The sequence below is a fragment of the Hyaena hyaena genome, unplaced genomic scaffold, assembly GCF_003009895.1.
Source record: "Hyaena hyaena isolate Hyena2069 unplaced genomic scaffold, ASM300989v1 scaffold_658, whole genome shotgun sequence".
Taxonomy (NCBI): domain Eukaryota; kingdom Metazoa; phylum Chordata; class Mammalia; order Carnivora; family Hyaenidae; genus Hyaena; species Hyaena hyaena.
Window position 1 is genome coordinate 4978 of NW_024081288.1, and position 18055 is coordinate 23032.

At 41.6% G+C, this 18055-nt stretch overlaps 1 pseudogene; it reads left to right on the plus strand.

The window, feature by feature from the left end:
• The first annotated feature begins 6827 nt into the window (after nucleotides 1-6827).
• On the plus strand, nucleotides 6828-7324 carry LOC120219888 (annotated as a pseudogene).
• Nucleotides 7325-18055: the final 10731 nt, after the last annotated feature.

The following is an 18055-nucleotide window of genomic DNA, read 5'->3' on the forward strand; positions in this document are numbered from 1 at the left end:
TCTCTTTCTCAAATAAATAAATGTTCAAAAAAAATAGGGGCGCCTGGGTGGCTCAGTTGGTTAAGCGTCTGACTTCAGCTCAGGTCCTGATCTCATGGTCTGTGAGTTGAGCCCCGCATTGGAGTCTGGGCTGACAGCTCAGAGCCTCCAGCCTGCTTCAGATTCTGTGTCTTCCTCTCTCTGCCCTGCCCCCACTCACGCCTCTGTCTCTGTCTCTGTCTCTCTCTCCCTCTCTCTCTCTCTCTCTCTCACTCACTCAAAAGTAAATAAACACTAAAAAAAAAAATAACAAAAAAAAAAGGAATAGCCAGAATAGACAAATCCCTAGAGACACAAAGTAGATTAGTGGTTGCCAGTGGCTGAGGGGAAGGGAAACGCGGTGGCTGTTAGTGGCTTATTAGTTTGCTAAGGTCGCCTCAGCAAAGTGCCACAACTCGATGGCTTAAACAACAGAAACCGATTGTCTCACAGTTCTGGAGGCCAAAAGTCTGAGATCAAGGTGTCGTTAGGGCCATGTTCCCTCTGAAGGTACTAGGGAAGGATTTGTTGCAGACTTCTCTCCTAGCTTATGATAGTTCCTTGGCTTGTGGCGGCATAAATCTAAGCTAATCTTCACCAGTGTTCTCTGTGTGTGTGTGTGTGTGTGTGTGTGTGTGTGTCTGTTTCAGTGTCCAAACTTCCCCTTTTTATAAGGATACCAGTCATATCGCATTGGGGAGCCACCCTACTCCTGTGTGACTTCATCTGAACTAGTTTCATCTGCCACGGCCCTATTTCCAAATAAGGTTGCATTCTGGGGATTAGGGCTTAAACATGAAATTTTGAAATGTGGGGGACAGACCCAATTCAACCTGTAACAAATTGGTGTGGAGTTTCTTTTGAGGGTGATGACAGTTTTCTGGGAATTGCTGGCGATGGCTGCATGATATCATGAACATATCAAAAGCCACTGAACTGAACACTTTGGGTTTGTTTTTTTTTTAAATGATTATTTATTTTGAAAGAGAGAGAGAGAGTGAACACAAGACAGGGAGGGGCAGAGAGAGAAGGGGAAGGGAGAGAATCCCAAGCAGATCCCACGCTGTCAGTGCAGAGCCCGATGCGGGGCTCAAGGTCACGAAACCATGAGATCATGACCTGAGCTGACGTCAGATGCTTAACTGACTGAGCCACCCAGTGCCCCTAAGTCTGCTTTCAAATACTACAGTCAAACCAGTGCTTTAACTGTCTTCCCGCTGCAGAAATCCTCTCATTCTGACCTTAGTAGAGAGGGATGACAAGATCTAATTCAGGCTCCTAACTGCACAGCGAGCTTTTGAATGAAATATAAGAGGAAAGTAGCAGAACTCATCATCCCTACGATATTTCTCTCAAATGGACTTTTCATCCACCCCCCCATGTTCCTCCTCTGTCAGTACTTTTGCTTTGGGGTTCCCATTTTCTCAACTGCTCTCCTGCCTTTCATGTAACCTCTCTGGATGGTTCCCCCTTTGGCTGAATCCAACTCAAAACGAGAAGGCAAGGGAGCCTGGTATGTGCAGAGCCAGCCTCCTCAGACACACAGGCAGGGTAGAGAAGGGCGATGAGTGGATCTGTGGAAGCAAGGAGAAATATCCAGCTCAGATATGAGGGGATAAAATTTTCCAAATAGAGTTGTCAAGATGTGGAACCCTATGGTCACTGGTGAATTGTACAAAATCTTCACAGAGTTGGAAAAGCCCTTCAGTGTTATTCCTAACTGAGTCAAACGCGACGGGCCTTGGGAATCCATGTCTACCGGTTGTTGGATGTGGATTGTCCTTGGAGATGGGGCATAATGTTGGGTAAGTAACTTTCTTCATCCAATGACAATTTCTGGACGGAGACTCGGATGAGAGCTGTTGGCTGCCATTTCTCTAAGCAGCCGAAAGCATGAGTACCTTCATTCTAAAGGGGGAGACATCTGAGAGGCACACCACTGAACACACTGCTCTTTATTACATTACTTATCAAGGCCATATGATGCCTTCAAGATGGAGGGAGTAGATGATGGTAGAAAGTAATGGAACGGGAGCTGAAGTGAGGGCCAAGGGAATGATGGAAAAGGAAGGCAGGAAGAATGAAAGACTAGAGAACTAGTAATGACTTCTTTAGATTTTCGGTGATTGATGAGATCTTTCCCTTACAGTAACCTCCTATGAGTGAAAATGGTGTGACTTCATATCCTCCACTGGAGTACAGGGGCTCTGTCATGAGTCCAGACAGACAGACGAGAAGAAAAGCCCGTGAAAAGAACAGGAAGGAGAACATTTCTTCTTCTTTTTTAAAATTTTTAAACTTTTAAAATATTTTTCATATTTTATTATTTTTGAGAAAGAGAGACAGAGAGCATCGGGGAGGGGGGCAGAGAGAGGAAGACAGAGGATCTGAAGTGGGGTCCACACTGACAGCAGCGAGCCCGACCTGGGGCTTGATTCCACGAAATTTGAGACCGTGACCTTAGCCAAAGTTGGACACTTATTCAATTGAGCCACCGAGGAGTCCTTCTTCTTCTTTTTTATTTATTATTATTATTATTATTATTATTAGAGAAAGTGCATGAGCAAGAGAGGGAGACAGAGACTCCCAGGCAGGCTCCACAATGTCAACACAGACCCCAACACGGAGCGATCCCATGAACTGTGAGATCCTGACCTGAACTGAAATTAAGAGTCAGACGTCCAACCAACGTAGCCCCCAGGCGCCCCAGGGGAAAAGTTCTTCTAAGGCAAGTTTTGTTTTGTTTTGTTTTGCTCTCATCAGCCCCATGGTCAAATGCCTTCTTCATCTAACCCAAGTCAAGCCTAGTCAAAAGGAGGAATTCCTAGTTGGCCAGGGATTTTTTATCATGAATGGGTATTGAATTTTTTCAGATTTATTTTGCATTAGTTGATCTTATCAAGACTTTTTTTTAGAACGTGAATATGGCCGGTTGCATGGATAGATTTTTTTTTTTCAAATATCAAACTTTCCTGGAAGAGGAATATTTTATTTCTATTTCATATTTATTTTATATATATTTTTATATATTACCGGATTCAGTTGGTTACTATTATTTTGTTGTGGATTTCTGCATCCCTTGTTCATGACTGATACTGGTCTATACTTTTTGTTCACACTTTCTTCTTTTTTTAAAAAATATGTTATTTTTAAGTGATCTCCACACCCCATGTGGGGCTTGAACTTACAACCCTGAGATCAAAAGTCTCACACTCTACCGACTCTACCGACTGGGCCAGCCGGGCACCCTTATATTTTTCTTTCTTTATAATCAATTCAGTTACCTGGGTTATAGTGCTCACATCTTACATTTCCTTTCTGGGAGGTCCCAACATCCGTGCGGTTTTACCTCCAAGCCTCTGCATGTCCCTTACCCAGTTCCAAAGCTGTCAGACCAACACAATGTACGTATCCCTAGATTCACATGACATTTAGCCTCTTGGAAAGGGAAGGCTACTTAAATGCTTCACTCAAAATGAATTTTCTCAAAACCAATACATAAAAAGGAGGAACCAGGGGCGCCTGGGTGGCTTAGTCGGTTAAGCGTCCGACTTTCGCTTAGGTCATGATCTCGCGGTTCATGGGTTCGAGCCCCGCGTCAGGCTCTGTGCTGACTGCCAGCTCAGAGCCTGGAGCCTGTTTCAGTGTGTGACTCCCTCTCTCTCTGACCCTCCCCTGCTCACGCTGTCTCTCTCTCTCTCTCCTAGAAATAAATAAAAATAAAATAAAATAAAAAATAAAACATTTAAAAAAAAAAAAGGAGGAACCATTGGGGCGCCTGGGTGGCTCAGTCAGTTAAGCATCTGACCTCGGCTCAGGTCACGATCTTGGGGTTCATGGGGTCGAGCTCCACGCTGGGCTCTGTGCAGACAGCTCAGAGCCTGGAGCCTGCTTCCAACTCTGTGTCTCCCCCTCTCTCTGCCCCTTGTCTGCTCATGAGCTGTCTCTGTGTCTCAAAAATGAATAAAAGTTAAAAAAAAAAAAGTAGGAACTGCTTTCAACTAGGTTTCTGAAAACAATCTATCTGACCTACACTCTCTTTTCTCCTTACTGTATGTAGACAATCAATAAATAACACATTTATAAGGACCATATGAACAATGCTTATTCATGCCACTGGCGACAGCTAGTCTAACTATCAGCCACACGGCTACACAGCCAATGCTCGCAGTCCTTCTCTTTTCCTTGGCATCAGTCTCTGTATTTCTCAGGCCCAGGGCGTAGTCTTCCATCTCGGTGACCTGATCCTGTCTTGGTCAGACTACAGTGAGTTCCTCGCCTTCCTGAAAGACGCCATGGTCCAGGGCTTCAAAGCATGTGCTCTGGAGCCCAAGTGCCCGAGTCTGAAGCCTGGCTCTGCCACTTACTTACGTGGCCTTGGGCACGTTAATACAAGTTATCTGTGCCTCAGCTTTCTTATCTGTATGGAGTTACCATGTATAAGAATAAGAAGTACACCTACTTCTTTTTTTTTCTAATTTTTATAATGTTTATTTTTGAGAGATCAAGAGAGTGAGTCAGGGAGGGGCAGAGAGAGAGGGAGACACAGAATCTGAAGCAGGCTCCAGGCTCCGGAGCTGTCAGCACAGAGCCCAACATGGGGCTCCAACTCACAAACCATGAGATCATGACCTGAGCCAAAGTCGGACGCCCAACCGACTGAGCCACCCAGGTGCCCTAGAAGTATACCTACTGTTAGGGCTGTTGTGGGGAATAAATGGAACTAATATCAATAAAGTATTTAGAACAGTGCCTTGTCAGCATTTAGATATTTATCTAAATAAATCAGTGCCTATTTGTATATAGATACTGAGTAAGCATCATATAAGTGTTAGCTATTATTGTCACTATTTCGGAGTGACTGAGATAGATCCTCTTGAATTCAGTGTTGATGGCCTTTGCCAGCTTCCTCATTTGTCTACGATGCTCACTGACATTTTCCAGCCCTGGTTTCTCTCCACAGTAAACCTTTCTTCTACCTTCCCACTCCCCTGCCCAAAACAAAACTGTCAGGACAGATATCATCATTCAGTCTTTGGCGGAGTTTTGGGTTTTGTTTGTTTGTTTAAGTGTTTGTTTTGAGAGACAGAGAGTATGCACGTGCACATAGTGGGGGGAGGGGCAGAGAGAGAAGGAGAGAGAGAATTCCAAGCAGGCTCCGTGCTGTCAGCGCAGAGCCCGATGTGGGGCTAAATCTTACAATCGGTGAGATCATGACCTGAGCAGAAATCAAGAGACAGACACTTAACCAACTAAGCTGCCCAGGTACCCCATCATTCAGTCTTTTGACTCCCACTTGGCCATATAAAAATGGGGTCTTGGGGCCTGTAATACTTCCTCACCAAGGGATGAAGAGCCCATACAGCCTCTGCTCAAGTGACTGTATTTCCCTGTTGCAAAGTGCCTTTGTTCTGCTTAAGCCTGTGTGTCATGTGCCACCTGGCCAACTCCACCGCTGGCCGGCAAGGGGGGACAGGGACCTTCCACCGCAGCAGAAGAGGAGTGTGCATAGGCAAATTGTGCCGTGTCAGCTTCGGGAAGAGACCCGCTGGCCATGGGGCACCAACGCCCGCTCTTGGAGCTGATTCTGCTGTCTCTCATCTATGTAGGTGACACGCTGTTCCATCCAGTGTTTGACCAGATTGTATTTTCCTTGGCAACTCCAATACCGAGATGCAGTGGGCAGAAGGGTGTGGAACCCTCCCCTGGGATTGGTAACCGGTGCACAGTGTTCTCCTCTGCAAAACCAAAGCCAAACAGAACCCAAGAAATCCCACTCAGAAAGTTCATTTGCGAGAATGACAGGTAGACCTGGGAGGCTCCGGCGTCACGAACTCCTGGCTTTAGTTCCAGCCCAACAGGAACTAAGTCACCCTTGACCGGATCACCAACTCTCCTTAAGGTTTCTCTCTGGCGTGAGAAAACCAAAAAAAGCAAGGGTAGGGACGCGTGTCTCAGAGCTGGAACAAACGTTAACTCACAAAACAAGCAAAGATTCATGCATCCGTGTCCTTTCCAGAAATGTTCCTTTGGTGATGAGGATTTTCCGTAGGGTTGTCGAGAGCTTCCTCGGTGCTACCTCGAATCTAGCCAGAGTCGTCGTGGGATTGACACTCACAGCTGCGGCGGGAGAAGGGGAATTTTGATAGATTTTCTTGGTGGGCAACTCAGGGTAATGAATGAAAACTTATCAGGTGAGCATACATCTCGACTACATTACTGGGCCAGGTACGATGACAGGTATGAAATAGACATAAGACAATGCTCTTGGCATAGAGGCTGCCGGTGGAGCAGAAGGGCTAGAACCTGTCTAAGTTTAACAATGTGACATGAGCAGGAGGGCAATAAATGCATTTCAGGGACTTTAGAAGAACAAGAGAGAAGTTCCAACTGAAATTGGAGAAGGCTTCATAGAGGAAGTGGCAGTTTTTAGCATGCAGAGAGGGAAATGAGGCTAAGAGGAGGGAAGGATGCTGAAGGCAAAGGAAGTAAATAAAGCACAGAGATGGAAAATGAATGGAGGGCAGATGTGTCGGAAACACTGACTTGGTATCAAGGGAAATGGGGGGAGACAGGGTGGAAAGATGGCTTTGACCAGATTTGACAGTACTTAAATGCTGGACTAACTAACTTGGATTTTGGCTTTCAGACACTGGCTACAATTGAAGGATCAAGAGAGAGGGCAAGCCAGGCTGAGCGTTGGACTTTAAAAGTTAACCATCTGAGGCCCCCTCCGCTGCCTGTGTCACTCTCCGGCCCCTCCACACCGGCTCTAGATTTTTTTGGAGGATGCGTGGGAAACAAAGAAGCAGCAGCTGTAGTATCAAGTCCTACATTTTGGAATGATGGTCTCCTCGGCACTAATGATCTGGAAAGGGTTAACGGTCGTAAGTGGGCGTGAAAGTCCAATTGCAGGGATGCTCAGTGGCAGCCTGGAACCCACATTTCACAGAGGACATATTCTCTTTGTAACGAATTGACTCGAGGATCCCATCCGAGTGGGAGAGATTGTCGTTTTTAGGATAGAAGGGAGAGATTTCGTATAGTTCACCGAATCTTGAAGATTCATAAAAAGCCAAAGGGACATATCAAGTTTTTGACCAAAGGAGATAATAATGCGGTTAATGACCGATGCCTCTATTAACAAGGACAACCCTGGAGGGAGAGAAAAAAAAATGTCATTGGGGGAGCAAGGGGATTTGTCCCTTAAATTGGGATTGTGACGATCCTCCTGGGTAATTATCCTCAATTTAAGTGCGCAGTACTCTTTTTGCCAGGTTTGTCTGTGTTGCTCCATCATGAGTAAGAAGTCTGCCTTGCTGTTCCTGGAAGATGCAGTACTTTTCATCACTGAATGTTTGGAGTAGATATCGGTCTCTGATTGGTGGAGTGGAGAACGCACAGGTTGGCGCTTCTTGGTAGCAATGGTTTGCCTTCCTTTGTTTCCACACCAGGGTATGTGTGGGTGGGTACATAGGCAGCAGGGTGCGCACTCAAGGGGACTCTCGATCACAGGATTTCATATGTTGTCATTGTCACCCTTTCGCTGTTTTGTACATGAGTGAATTTTTTATATTATAAGGTTGAGCCAAAAAAAAAAATAGTTAACCAGCTGACATGCAGACCAATGGGATAGAATAAAAAATCCAGGGGCACCTGGGTGGCTCAGTTGGTTAAGCGTCCGACTTCGGCTCAGGTCATGATCTCACGGTTCATGGGTTCGAGCCCTGCATCGAGCTCTGTGCTGACAGCTAGCTCAGAGCCTGGAGCCTGCTTCAGATTCTGTGTCTCCCTCTCTCTCTGAACCTCCCCTGCTCACTCTCTCTCTCTCTCTCTCTCCCTCTCTCTCACTCATAAATAAAACATTTAAAAATTAAAAAAAAATCCAGAATTAAACTTTCACATTTATGGTCCAGGGGATGATCAACAAGGGGGCCAAGATAAGTCAAGGGGAAAGGAAAGTATTCTCCACAAATGGTGTTGGGAACATTGGATATCCATGTGCAAAAGGATGAAGTTGGATTTGCATCTGATACTACAAACAAAAATTAACTCAAAATGGATTAAAGGCCTAATTGAAGAGCTAAAACTATAAAATCTTAGAAGAAAACATAGGAGGAAAGCTTGGTGACATTGGATTTGTCAGTGATTTGGGGGTATAACATAAAAAGCATAGGCAACAAAAGAAAAATTAAATGGAGTACATCAAATTTTTATTTTATTTATTTTTTAAAATATAATTTATTATCAAATTGGTTTCCATACAACACCCAGTGCTCATCCCAACAAGTGCCCTCCTCCATGCCCATCACCCTACATCAAATTTTTTTTTTTTTTTTAAATGTTTTTATTTATTTCTAGGAGAGAGAGAGAGCGTGAGCAGGGGTGAGAGAGAGAGGGAGTCACAGACTGAAACAGGCTCCAGGCTCTGAGCTGGCAGTCAGCACAGAGCCCGACGCGGGGCTCGAACCCATGAACCATGAGATCATGACCTAAGCGAAAGTCGGACGCTTAACCGACTAAGCCACCCAGGCGCCCCTCCCTACATCAAATTTTTAAAAAGCTTTTATGCATCAAAGGACACCATTAACAGAGTAAAAAGGCAGTCCGCAGAATGGAAGACAATCTTTGCAGATCATATATATGATAAAAAATATCTAGAATGTATAAAAACTCCTGCAGCTCAATGACATCAAACAACCCAATTAACAAATGGGCAAGGAACTTGAATAGACATTCCTCTAAAGAGGATATACAGATAGTCAAAAGGCACGTGAAAATATGCTCAATATCACTAATCAGGTTAATACAGATCAAAACCAAAATGAGATGCCACATCTCATACCCATTAGAATGGCTGTTGTCTGAAACAAACAAGGAAACAGACAGAAACTAACAAGTGTTAGCTAAGAACTTGGAGACCGCAGAACACTCGTGTATCGCTGGTGGGAATGTCAAGTGATGTGGCTGCTGTGGAACACCGCATGGTGATTTCTCATAAAAATTAAATGTAGAGGGGCACCTGGGTGGCTTAGTCAGTTAAGCGTCCGACTTTCGCTTAGGTCATGATCTCACGGTTCGTGGGTTCGAGCCCCACGTCGGGCTCTGTGCTGACTGCCAGCTCAGAGCCTGGAGCCTCTTTCAGAGTCTGTGACTTCCTCTCTCTCTGACCCTCCCCTGCTCACACTGTTTCTCTCTCTCTCCTAGAAATAAATAAAAAAAAAAAACATTAAAAAAAATTAAATGTAGAGTTATAGTATGATCTAGCAATCCCACTTTTGGGTATAAACACAAAAGAATTGAAAGCAAGGAGTCAAACAGACATCTGTACACCATTGTTCATGACAGCATTATTCACAATAGCCAAAAGGTGGAAAGAACCCAAATGTCCCGTCAGAGGATGAATGGATAAGCCAAATGTGGTATATACACATAATGGAATATTATTCAGCCTTAAAAAGAAATGATATTCGGACACATGCTACCACATGGATATATTTTGAGGACGTCATGTTAAGTGGAATAAGCTAGACACAAAAGGTTAAATACTGTATGACCCCACTTACATGAGGTACCTAGAGAAGTCAAATTCTTGGAGACAGAAAATAGCCAAGTGGTTTCCTGGGGCTGAGGGGAGGGTAAAATGAGAAGTTACTGTTTAAGAGGTTCAGAGCTTCAGGGCACCTGGGTGGCTCAGTCGGTTAAGCACCTGACTCTCAGTTTCGGCTCAGGCCATGATCTCATGGTTCAGGCGTTCGAGCCTAGCATCAGGGTCTGTGCTGACAGCTCTGTGCTCTCTGCCCCTCCCCTGCTCCCTTGTTTTATCTCTCTCTCTCTCAAAATAAATAAGTAAGTGTAAAACCTTTTAATTTTATTTATTTTTTATTTTTTAATTTTTTTAAATGTTTTGTTTATTTCTGAGAGAAAGGGAGCATGAGCAGGGGAGGGGCAGAGAGAGAGGGAGACACAGAATCTGAAAAAGGCTCCAGGTTCCAAGCTAGCTGCCGGCACAGAGCCCAATGCGGGGCTCGAACCCATGAACCGTGAGATCATGACCTGAGCCGAAGTTGGACATTTAACCAACTGAGCCACCCAGGCGCCCCTTAAAAACTTTTTAAAAAGCAGGTACAGCATTTCAATTTGGGAAGATGAGAATTTCTGGAGATGGACGGTGGTGATGGCTGCATAACAATGTGAATGTACTTAATGCCATTGAATAACATACTTGAAAACGGTTGAAATGGTAAATTTTATGTTATGTATATTGGAACACAATTAAAAAAAAAAACAGTTAAGCCACCAATAGTGCGGGTGTTGAGAGGAGCCTGAGACAAGTAGTTCTGCCAGGAGGAAGCGGCCATGTTCCAGATTTGACACAATGAAGTCTGGCCCGCAACCCTCTGAATGCAGACAGGAGCCCTGTGGGCCTGACAGATCAGACTCAGAAGTTCTATGTCAGCAGATTTTCACCCCCTTTCCCAATCTGAAACATTTGGAGGCTGACGTTTAGACATGTAATATTTGTTCGCTGCTCTCTGGTGAAGAAAGAGTCTGAAGTCAACCCACACAATTGCCTGTGCTTCCTGGACCATATCTGCTTTTGACTGAAACAACTTTGACTCAAAGCTCCAAATGTTATCACTGCGGTAGCAAAAACTTCTTCAACAGTTTCCTTGAGGTATAATACACGTGCTATAAAATGCACCTGTTTTAAGTGTACTTCTTCCTTCCCAGTTTGCCATTTATTTCTTTTTCTTGTCTAATTGCTTTGGCTACAACATCCAGCACAATGTGGAATGGAAGTGGCGAGAGTGAACATACTTGTCTTGTTCCCATTTAGGGAGAAAACTTTTAGTCTTTCACCATGAATCTGATGTTAGTTATGGGTTTTTCTATAGATATCTTTTATCGGGTTGAGGAAGATTCCTTCCATTCCTAGTGTGTGGAGTGGTTTTATCATGAAAGGGTGTTAGCTGTTGTCAATTTTTATCTACATCAATGGAGATGATCATGTGGTTGTTTGCCTTTATTCTGTTAATGTGGTGTATTCCATGGATTGATTATTGTATGTTATGATTTTTTATTGTTTTATTTATTTCTGAGAGAGAGAGAGAGAGAGAGAGAGAGAGACAGCGTGAGCAGGGGAGGGTCAGAGAGAGAGGGAGACACAGAATCCGAAACAGCCTCCAGGCTCTGAGCTGTCAGCACAGAGCCCGATGTGGGGCTCGAACCCACGAACCACAAGATCATGACCTGAGCCGAAGTTGGACGCTTAACCGACTGAGCCACCCAGGCACCCCTGATTATTGTATGTTAAATCAAACTTACATTTCTGGGATAAATTCCGCTTGGTCATGACATGTAATCCTTTTTACATATTGCTTGGTTTGGTTTTCTAGTATCCTGTTCTACGTTTTCCTGTGTGTCTGTGTTTATAAAGGATAACAGTTTATAGTTTTCTTGTGATGCTTTTGTCTGTTTTTGGTATCAGGGTAATACAAGTCCCATAAAAATAAGCTGGGAAGTATCCCTACTCTTCTGTTTTTTGGAAAGAGTTTGTAACTGTTCATTCTATTAATGGTAGAATTCACCAGAGAAGCCATTTGGTCCTGAGTTTTTCTTTGTGAGAAGTTTTTTATATTCCTATTACTAATTCAACCTCCTTGCTTTTTATAGGCCCATTTACATTTTCTATTTCTTCCTGAGAAAGTTTCAGAACTCTGTGTCTAAGAATTTATCCATTTCATATCAGTTCCCTAATTTGTTGGCATATAATTTTTCATAGTATTCCTTTAAAACCTCTTTCTGTAAGATCAGTAGTAAAGTCCTCTCTTTCATTCTTGATTCAATAACTTGAGTTGTTTTTTTTTCAATTTTTTTAAATTTATTTAAATGATTGCTACACCCCACATAGGACTCAAATTCAGGACCCAGAGGCCAAGAGTTGCATGCTCTTCCGACTGAGCCAGCCAGGCACCCCTAATTTGAGTATACTTTCTTCTTTTCTATCTAAAGTTTTGCCAATTTATTGATCAATTCAATAAGCGAACTCTTGATTTTGTTGATTTTCAGTGATGTTTTTCTGATCTCTATTTTATTTATTCCTCTATTAATGTTTATTATTTCCTTCCTTCTGCTTGCTTTGGGTTTCATGTGCTCCTTTCTTTCCAGTTTATTTTTTAAATGTTTGTTTATTTATTTTTGAGAGAGAGCAAGTGGGAGAAGGGCAAAGACAGAGGGAGACAGAGAATCCCAAGCAGGCTCCGTGCCATCAGTGCAGAGTCCACCGCAGGGCTCCATCTCACAAACCGTCAGATCGTGACATGAGCCGAAATCAAGAGTCGTACGCTTAACCTACTGAACCACCCCAAAACCCCTTTTTTCTAGTTTCTTATAGTTAGCTTGTTGATTTGACGTTACTCTGGAGATTTCTTCTCTGACTCATGTGTTATTTCGAAGTGTGTAGTTTAATCTTCGAATGTTTTTGGATTTTCCAGCCGTCTGTTATTGGCTTCTAGTTTAATTCTACTGTAATCAAAGGATGAACTTTGCATAATTTCTATCCTTTCAAATATGTTAAAGCATGTTGATAGCCCAATATGTAGCCTGTCTCAGTGAATGCTCCATGTGAGCTTGAGAAGACTGTGTATCTTGCTGTTGTTGGATACATGTCAATTAGAGTCAGTTGATTGATGACACCATTCATTTCAACCATATCCTTATTGATTTTATGATGCCCGGATCGTCAAGTATCGGTAGAGGAGTATTATAGTCTTCAACTATAATAGTATATTTCTCTACTCCTCCTTGCCATTCTATCACTCTTTGCCTCAGGTGTTTTGATTCTGTGTTGTTCGGTACATACCCGTTAAGGATTCTTGTTACTTCTCCTCATTCTGAATTCCACTTGGTATGAAATTTACATAGCTACTCCAGCTTTCTATACATTACAGTTAGCATGGTATATATTTATTCATTCCTTTATTTTTTAGAAATATTTTTCTGGTGGTAAAATACACATAACATGTAACATTTTAACTGTTTAAAAGAGTACAAGGGGACCCCTAGAGGGCTCAGTCGATTGAACATCTGACTCTTGATTTTGGCTCAGGTCAGGATCTCACCGTTCGTTGAGTTCAAGCCCCGAGTCAGGCTTTGTGCTGAGCATGGAGCCTGCTTGGGATTCTCTCTCTCTCTCCCTCTGCCCTCTTCCCCACTCGCATTCTCTCTCTCTAAAATAAAAATTAGAAAAATAATCAAAATGTACAAATAAGTAACCTTTAGTTGTTCATAATGCGCAAACATCACTGTCTACTTCGAGAACTACCGCGTCACCCCAAAAGGAAACTGTACACACCGATCAGTCACACTCCATTTCACCTCTCCCCTAGTTCCTGGAAACCACTAATCTGCTTTCTCTCTCTATGGATTTGCCTATTCTGAATAGTTCATATAAATGGGATCATACAACACGTGGCATTTTTGTTTCTAGCTCTTTTCACTTAGTGTGATGTTTTCAAGGTTCATCTATGTCACACAATTTATCAGTACTCCATTCCTTTTTATAGTTGAGTAATATACCACTGTGTGGATAGACCACATTTTGTTTATCCATTCATTAGATGGTGGACATAGATGATGGGCATTTGGGTTGTTTCCTCCTTTAGAATGTTGTGAGTAGTGCTGCTAGGAACATTCTTTGGGGTATATACTTGTCTTAGCCTGCTCAGGCTGCCATAACAAAATACCACAGGTGAGATGGCTTAAACAAGAGAAATTAACTTTCTTGCAGTCCTGAAGGCTGGAAGACTGAGGTCAAGGTGCCAGCATAGTCAGTTTCGGGAGAGAGCTCTCTTCCTGGCTTACAGATGGCCACCCTCTTGCTATATCATCACACGATGTCATCACCTTTCCTCAGTGCAGACATATGGAAAGAGAGAGAGGGTGAGCTCTCTGCTATCTCTTCTTATAAGGACACTAATTCTGTCAGACCCACCCTTGTGACCTCATTGAATGTTAATTATTTTCTTAGAGGTCTCATCTCCAAATACAGTGATATGGTGGCGGGGGGAGGACTTCAACATATTAATAGGTGGGGGGAGGTGGGACACACATTCAGTTCACAACAATACTCAAGAGTAGAATTGCTGGGTTGTATGGTAATTTTGTGTTTAACCTATTGAGGAAACACCAAACTATTTTTCACAGCAGTTATAACATTTTACATTTCACCAACAACAAATAAGTCTGAGTTTCTTCACATCTTTACCAACACTTTATATTTTATGTTTATTTTTTCTAACGTTTATTTATTTTTGAGATAGAGAGAGACAGAGTACAAGCTGGAGAGAGTCAGAGAGAGAGGGAGACACAGAATCTGAAGCAGGCTCCAGGCTCTGAGCTGTCAGCACAGAGCCCAATGCGGGGCTCAAACCCACGGACCACGAGATCATGACCTGAGCCGAAGTTGGACGCTCAACCAACTGAGCCACCCAGGCACCCCATATATTTTATGTTTAAAGAAACTATTAGCCATCCTAGTGGGTATTAAGTGGTATCTCACTGTGATACTTATTTGCATTTCCCTAATGACTAATCATGTTGGCCACTATTCAATTGTTTATTGGCAATTCATATATCTTCTCTGAGATATATCTGTTCAAGTCCTTTGCCCATTTTTAATTGGGTTATCTTCTTTTTTATAAAGTTGTAGGAGTGTTTATATATATATATATATATATATATTTTATATAAAATATATAATCCCCCGAAGTTGGATTCTTAACCAACTGAGCCACCCTGGTGCCCCAAAGTTTTAAATTTTGATAAAGTCCCATTTATTTTTTATTTTGTTGCTGTGCTTTGGTGTCATACCTAAGAAGCCATTGCCAAATTGTCATGAGGATATACCCCTATGTTTACCTCTAAGAGTTTTATGATTTTAGCTCTAACATTTAGGGTGTTTATCCATTTTGAGTTAGTTTTTGTATATTGTGTGAGGTAGAGATATAGTTTCATTCTGTTGCATGTGAATATCCAATTGTTCCAAGACTATTGTTGAAAAGCCTATTCTGGGGCACCTGGGTGGCTCAGTCGGTTGAGCGTCCAACTTCGGCTCAGGTCATGATCTCATGGTTCGTGGGTTCGAGCCCCACGTCGGGCTCTGTGCTGACAGCTCAGAGCCTGGAGCCTGTTTCAGATTCCGTGTCTCCCTCTCTTTCTGCCCCTCCCCTATCCATGCTGTGTTTCTCTCTGTCATTAAGAATAAACATTAAAAATTAAAAAAAAAAAAGAAAGAAAAGAAAAGCCTATTCTTTCCCCCACTGAATGGTCTTGGCACACTTGTCAAAAATCAATTGGCCATAGATGTTCATAGATTGGACTCTCAGTCTTAGTCTGTTGATCTGTATGTCTATCCTTATCCACATTGTTTTTATTACTATGGCTTTGCAGTAAGTTTTGACATCAGGAAACGTTACTCCTTCTATTTTGTTTCTCTTTTTCAAGACTTGGCTACTCATGGTCCCTTGAAATTCTATAAGAATTTTAGGATCAGCTTTCTTATTTCTGCAAAATTAAAAAGGCCATTGGGATTTTGATAGGGATTATATTGTATCTATAAATTTCTTTGGCTGACTATTGCCATCTTAACAATATTAAGTCTTTCAAGCCATGGACATGAGATAGTTTTCCATTTATTTGGGTCCTCTTTAATTTCTTTCAATCTTTTGTAGTTTTCAATGTACAAGTCTTTCACCTTTTTTGATTAAATTTATTCTTAAGTATTTTATTATTTTGATGCTACTATAAATGGAATCCTTTAATTTCCTTTTTGGATTTTGCTAGTATATAAAAATACAACTGATTTTTGCATGTTGATAATGTGCCCTGCAACTTTGCTGATTTTGTGTATTAGCTGTAATTGCTTTTTTGTGGGGGGATTCTTTAGGATTTTCTCTATTATAGGAAGATGTCATCTGTGATTAGAGATAAATATACTTTTCCTTTCCAATTTAGATGCCTTCATTTCTTTTTCTTGCCTAATTGCTTGGGCTAGAATTTCCAGAATAATGTTGAATTTCAGTGACAAAAGCAGGCATCCTTGTCTGGTTCCTGATCTTAGATGGAAACCTTCACCATTGAGTTTGATGTCTTTTATTATGTTAAGGAAAACATTTTTTTTTTTCTATTCCTGGTTTACTGATGGTTTTTTTAATCATAAAAGGGTGTTAGGTAATGTCAAATGTTTTTCTGAATCCATTGAGACTATTGTGTGGGTTTTCCTTCATTCTATTAAGGTGTTATATTACTTGGATTGATTTTCATATCTTGAATCATCCCTACATCCCTGAGATAAATCCCATTTAGTCATGGTGTGTAACCCTTTTAATACATTGCTGGATTTGGTTTGCAAGTATTTTGTTGAGAATTTTTTTAAGTTTTAAAAAATGTATTTATTTATTTTTGGAGACAGAGAGAGACAGAGAAAGGGAGGAAGAGAGAGAGGACCCCAAGCAAGCTCTGCACTGTCAGCATGGAGCCTGATGTGGAGCTTGAACTCACCATCTGTGAGATCATGACCTGAGCCCAAGTCAAGAGTCGGATGCTTAACCAATTTAGCTACCCAGGCACCCTGATTTTGTTGAGAATTTTAAATCTATATCCATAAAAGGTAATAGTTTGTAATTTTCTTTTCTTGGAGTTTCTTTGTCTGGATTGGGTATCAGAGTGTCACTTCCTCTTCTATCTTTGGAAGAGTTGGAGAAGGATTAGCATTAATTCTTTACATGTTTGGTAGCATTCAACAGTGAAGCGATCTGGTCTTCAAATTTTCTTTACTGGAAGTTTTTTGATTACTGATTCAATCACTTTGCTTGTTATACATCTGTTCAGATTTTTTAATTTCTTCCTGAAACAGTTTTGTTAATTTGTGTGACACTAGGGATTTGTGCATTTCATCTAGGTTATCTAATTGTTTATAGTATTGTTTTATAAAACTTTTTATTTCTGTAAGGTCAGTAGTAATGTCCTCATTTTCATTTGTAATTTTAGTTACTTTCATCTTCTCCCTTTTTTTTCTTAATGTCTAGCTAAAGGTGGGTTAATTTTGTTATCCTCAATGAATCGATTTTTAGTTCAGTTGATTTTCCTTACTGTTTTCTAGTCTTTATTTTATTTATCTCTGCTCTGATCATTATTATTTACTTTCTTCTGCTAGTTTTGGATTTCACTTAGTGTTTTTTTTTAAGTTTTTACTTAAACTCCAGTTAGCTAACCTACAATGTAATATTTGTTTCAGGTGTACAATTTAGTGATTCAACACTTCCATATACCACCCAGCACTCATCGCAAGTGCTCTCCTTAATCTGCATCACCTAGTTCACCCAACCCACTGACCCAACTCCCCTCTGGTAACCATGTGTTTGTTCTCTATAGTTAAGAGTCTGTTTCTTGGTTTGCCCCTCTCTCTTTTTTTTTCCCATATGCTCATTTGTTTTGTTTCCTAAATTCCACATATGAGTGCAATCATATATTATTTGTCTTCCTCTGACTGACTTACTTCATTTAGCATAATATCCTCTAGCTCCATCCATGTCATTGGAATGGTTAAGATTTCGTTTTTTTATGGTTTAGCAATATCCCATTGTGTATATATACCACACCTTCTTTATCCATTCATCAGTCAGTGGGCACTTGAGCTGTTTCCATAGTTTGGCTATTGTAGATAATGCAGCTCTAAACACTGGGCTACATATGTCCCTTTCGATTAGTATATTTGTATTCTTTGGGTAAATACCTAGGAGTGCAATTGTGGAGTCATAGGGTAGTTTTATTTTGAGCTTTCTGAGGAAACTCCATACTGTTTTCCAGAGTGGCTATACTAGTTTACATTCCCACCAACAGTGTAGTAGGGCTCCTCTTCACCTACATCCTCACCAACACCTGTTGTTTCTTGTGTTGTTGATTTTAGCCATTCCGACACATGTGAAGTGGTATTTCATTGTAGTTTTGGTTTGTATTTCCCTGATGACCTGTG